Below are 5,499 nucleotides of genomic sequence, written 5' to 3' on the forward strand. Positions count from 1 at the left end.
TTTGCTACGACCTAGCAAAGCGCCATTATCATTTGCTATTTATCTTGTGAGGCATGTACCGTCAGACCGATGTTCACCAATTATGAATTAAAGTTAAGTATTCTAGTAGTTACTTACGTTCTTTGCTACTATAAATTCCCTTAAGTGTTCCAGACCTCACGCCAGCCTGCGTGAGCTTAACGCGTGCCTTTCGGCTACCAATCATAGTGGCTTGGCTGTCTTTCCAAGTCACAACAGTTTGATACTTGGGCATCTGAATGGCTCTGGTGAGATTTTGGCAAGCCTTACGCAACGCAATGTTTTCTTAAAGTGTGGCGGCATACAGTACAAAAAAACGGCAGCAGCACGTAGAAGAATAAGGCATTAGAGTGCTTGGAAAACCAATCCTCTCATCTTCAGTTTAATTTTATTGACTCCACATGGATTTCTCATTGGTAGCCGTGGAATTATATTCCTAATGTTTTGTCATTGCCTTTTATTATATTCTGTTACTGACTGCTGTTTGCTGTTGTTGGGCACCACAATTTCTCTCATTTCGGTCAGCAGCCTGCACTGGGTGCCGCTTTATATACTGTGAACTGCCACATTTTTTCCCTTTATTGCCATTTCATTCCCCTTGCCCCATATGAGATGCCAACGGCCTTGCCGCAGTGGTAACACCGGTTCCTGTTAGATCACCGAAGTTAAGCGCTGTCGGGCTAAGCTAGCACTTGGATGGGTTACCATCCGGTCTACCGAGTGCTGTTGGTAAGCGGGTGCACTCAGCCCTCGTGAGGCAAACTGAGGAGCTACTAGATTGAGCAGCGGCGGCTCCGGTCTCGGAAACTGACATCCGACCGGGAGAGCGGTGTGATGACCACATATCCCTACATATCCGCATCCAATGACTTCTATGGGCTGAGGATGACACGGCGGCCGGTCAGTACCGTTGGGCCGTCATGGCCTGTTCGGGAGGAGTTTAGTTTTTTAGTTTTTTGCCGAATATTACAGGGGGGGGGGGGGACTGGAGGGCTGTCAGCCATATGAGAGTAAAGAGTTTACAACATACTATAAAAATTGACACGGCGGTTGATAAAATCAAAGTCTGACTTAAAAACATGGTTTCAGTTGCATAATTTGAAACATAAAATGCGGATTAGTTGATTAAGTACATGACTGACACAGATGAAGCAGTGAATGAATGTTTCACCATACGTGAAATATAGAGGGACCATTGTACACTCCTGGAAATGGAAAAAAGAACACATTGACACCGGTGTGTCAGACCCACCATACTTGCTCCGGACACTGCGAGAGGGCTGTACAAGCTATGATCACACGCACGGCACAGCGGACACACCAGGAACAGCGGTGTTGGCCATCGAATGGCGCTAGCTGCGCAGCATTTGTGCACCGCCGCCGTCAGTGTCAGCCAGTTTGCCGTGGCATACGGAGCTCCATCGCAGTCTTTAACACTGGTAGCATGCCGCGACAGCGTGGACGTGAACCGTATGTGCAGTTGACGGACTTTGAGCGAGGGCGTATAGTGGGCATGCGGGAGGCCGGTTGGACGTACCGCCGAATTGCTCAACACGTGGGGCGTGAGGTCTCCACAGTACATCGATGTTGTCGCCAGTGGTCGGCGGAAGGTGCACGTGCCCGTCGACCTGGGACCGGACCGCAGCGACGCACGGATGCACGCCAAGACCGTAGGATCCTACACAGTGCCGTAGGGGACCGCACCGCCACTTCCCAGCAAATTAGGGACACTGTTGCTCCTGGGGTATCGGCGAGGACCATTCGCAACCGTCTCCATGAAGCTGGGCTACGGTCCCGCACACCGTTAGGCCGTCTTCCGCTCACGCCCCAACATCGTGCAGCCCGTCTCCAGTGGTGTTGCGACAGGCGTGAATGGAGGGACGAATGGAGACGTGTCGTCTTCAGCGATGAGAGTCGCTTCTGCCTTGGTGCCAATGATGGTCGTATGCGTGTTTGGCGCCGTGCAGGTGAGCGCCACAATCAGGACTGCATACGACCGAGGCACACAGGGCCAACACCCGGCATCATGGTGTGGGGAGCGATCTCCTACACTGGCCGTACACCACTGGTGATCGTCGAGGGGACACTGAATAGTGCACGGTACATCCAAACCGTCATCGAACCCATCGTTCTACCATTCCTAGACCGGCAAGGGAACTTGCTGTTCCAACAGGACAATGCACGTCCGCATGTATCCCGTGCCACCCAACGTGCTCTAGAAGGTGTAAGTCAACTACCCTGGCCAGCAAGATCTCCGGATCTGTCCCCCATTGAGCATGTTTGGGACTGGATGAAGCGTCGTCTCACGCGGTCTGCACGTCCAGCACGAACGCTGGTCCAACTGAGGCGCCAGGTGGAAATGGCATGGCAAGCCGTTCCACAGGACTACATCCAGCATCTCTACGATCGTCTCCATGGGAGAATAGCAGCCTGCATTGCTGCGAAAGGTGGATATACACTGTACTAGTGCCGACATTGTGCATGCTCTGTTGCCTGTGTCTATGTGCCTGTGGTTCTGTCAGTGTGATCATGTGATGTATCTGACCCCAGGAATGTGTCAATAAAGTTTCCCCTTCCTGGGACAATGAATTCACGGTGTTCTTATTTCAATTTCCAGGAGTGTATATGTCAGAAAACAAAAAAGCCGGTGACTGATTTGTTGTGTGGGCGGGTGCTTGAAGGAGGAATTCGTGAGACTGAAAATGGTTGCCGTTCTGCATCAAGCCCTAGGATGTGCATTCTCCTAAATGTGATAGGACGGGTATGTATCAGGGCGGATTTCATGGTCGGGTAAGGAAAGGCGATTGAGGTTTCGTTGGGAGAAGACGTCGAGACAGCTGTAACGTACCCTGTCTGTTATTGTTTTTGTTTTTTGTTATTGTTTTATTGTTATTGTAGTTGTAGAGATATGAAATTATTGTAGCGGTTTGCTTAGTCAGCCGTACTTCGGAATTTTTTTGACATTAAATGGAGCCTGAAACTTGCGTAATAAATACTTCGCGTGAAGTGCGATTTGCAGCATAAACAAAAATTAATTGCGGAGATGCAATCCACATAATATTAACAGAAAGGCTTTAGAACAATGCGCACGACTGACTAGACACACTCAGAGGGTACGTACATTGGCGTACGAGTGGTTACGATCTGATGAGAAAGATCTATCTTAAATTTTTTTGTGTAAAATAATTACTTCGTAACACACTCGGAGATTGCGAACGTACAATCAGGGTAGAGGCACGTACTTTCTGTCATTCCCCGTGGCCTGGATAAAAGAATTGCAATTATTTAAATTTAAGAATATTTCTTTTTTCAATCGGACTCCTATTTTTATACGAAAATGATAATTACAGGTTCTGAATGTCTCGGCAAAAACCACATCGAAATTAATCTTAGCGGCCACCAAAGGAAAGTAGTGAGCACAATCACTTACCTCTATTGTTGAGCAGCGCCGTCGTAAAGATCGTCGCCTCCATCTAAAATTCGCCTTCTCGAATTAACAGAATAATTTGTACTCCATTGGTATGGCTTTTAGGCTTGATCTTGACAGAAATTATAAAACACATTTTTCATCATTTAACACCTTCATTTAACACACACTTAGACATGAAACTATACAGTACGTCTTTACGCCAGCACGTAAGAACAAAAAAAGTAGTTAATACTAGAACTAATAAAAGAATCTCGAACTTTGTCCTTTGTCTCTCAATGATAAAAAAGTTTTTTAGAGTATTCCTCTGGTATGACAGTCGAACAAATTTTCGTCTTGTATCTTTGAGATTAAATTACAACATTTTTTTAGTTACTTTTCAGAGCGGATGTGTAGCGTTGGGGGAATGTCGTGATAAAGGCGGAGCAGAGTTCCAGGAGCATCGAGCAGGGGGGAAACTAGAGGGTGGATAGTGTCGAGTTTACTGGTAATGTAGGATATTCGCAGGCGTTCAAGATGGAAGAGGAGAGAGGGGGATTTTATAAGTTGGTAGAGGAAGTACATGAAATTAGGGAATTCTACTACCTAGCCAGCAAAATAACCAATGACGGACGGAGCAAGGAGGACATCAAAAGAGAACTAGTAAAAAGGGCATTCGTGGACGACAGAAGTCTTCTAGTATTAAACATAGGCTTTAATTTGAGGAAGAGATCTCTGAGAATGTACGTTTGGAACACAGCATAGGGCATTCGTGGCCGACAGAAGTCTTCTAGTATTAAATATAGGCTTTAATTTGAGGAAGAGATCTCTGAGAATGTACGTTTGGAACACAGCATTGTATAGTAAAGAAACACGGACTCTGGGAAAACTGAAATAAAAGAGAATCGATGCATTTGAGCTGTGGTGCTACAGACGAATGTTAAAAATTAGATGGAATGATAAGGTAAGGAACGAAACGAGGAGAGAAATCCATGGAAAAAAGTGAGAAGAAGAAGGGGCAGAATCATAGGAAATCTGTTAAGACAAAACGGAATGACTTGCATGGTACTAGAGGGAGCTGTAGAGGGTAAAAACTGTGGAGGAAAACAACCTGGAATACATCCAGAAAATAATTGAGGACGTAGGTTGCAAATGATACTCTGAGATGAAGAGGCTGACACAGGAGAGGAATTCGTGCTTGGCCGCTTCATTCCAGTCAGAAGACTGATTACTCAGAAGGATACGGATGGGGAAGGGTGAGCCCATTCGAACGGCTAGCAGGAGTACATGGCATTAACCTGCCACGCATTTACAGAACTTATGATAAAAACAAAACTTATATTACAATCTCACGAGAGCAATGGAGATGCACATATATTAAACCATGTGAACTTTTCAATTTAATGATTATTTGGCAATGTAACGACAATGGCAAGTATATTTTAATAAAATTTATATTTTATTTACGTTCGCACTCACCAGCCATTAATGAAACAGAGTGGGCTATTATTGTGCCTTGAGGGCTACCTGATGGCGGCCGAATAATTTACCTTCACCGGTAAGGTGACTGTGTGACCACCACTTATAAAGGTGTGCTATTTGATTATGTACATTATACTTGTGGTGTGCATACTGTAAGACCTTCAGTACACACACACCATCAGATTATTTGACTTGTCACTCTAACAAAGCAGGCGAGTGTCAGCAATATGTCTCATGGTCTTATCGTGGCGTGTTTATCTTCTGCCGTTAGGTCAGACGATAGAAATGCCACTTGCACGCTTAGAGTAGCAGATTGACAGTGACCAACTTTAAACAGAACTTGATTAATTTTCACACACATTTATTAAAATAATAAAAAGCGTAGACATTACATAACTTGATTCTGGATGCTGTTTACAATTGACAATCTGAAGTTCCTTTGGTCTTGGTATGTTAATCTTATTCTCACATATCTCTGATACTTGTCAAAGTACCTAAACATTTCTCTTCATGGCTATGTACAGGAATATGATAATCGTATTAGGCGCAGACTGAAACTTGACTATAGACTGGCACAGACTAATGCAGACTGG

General features: G+C 45.2%; 1 pseudogene; it reads left to right on the plus strand.

The window, feature by feature from the left end:
* The first annotated feature begins 632 nt into the window (after positions 1-632).
* On the plus strand, positions 633-750 carry LOC126093147 (5S ribosomal RNA; annotated as a pseudogene).
* The last annotated feature ends 4,749 nt before the right edge of the window (positions 751-5,499 follow it).

The sequence above is a fragment of the Schistocerca cancellata genome, chromosome 7 (genome assembly GCF_023864275.1).
Source record: "Schistocerca cancellata isolate TAMUIC-IGC-003103 chromosome 7, iqSchCanc2.1, whole genome shotgun sequence".
In the NCBI taxonomy this organism is placed as follows: domain Eukaryota; kingdom Metazoa; phylum Arthropoda; class Insecta; order Orthoptera; family Acrididae; genus Schistocerca; species Schistocerca cancellata.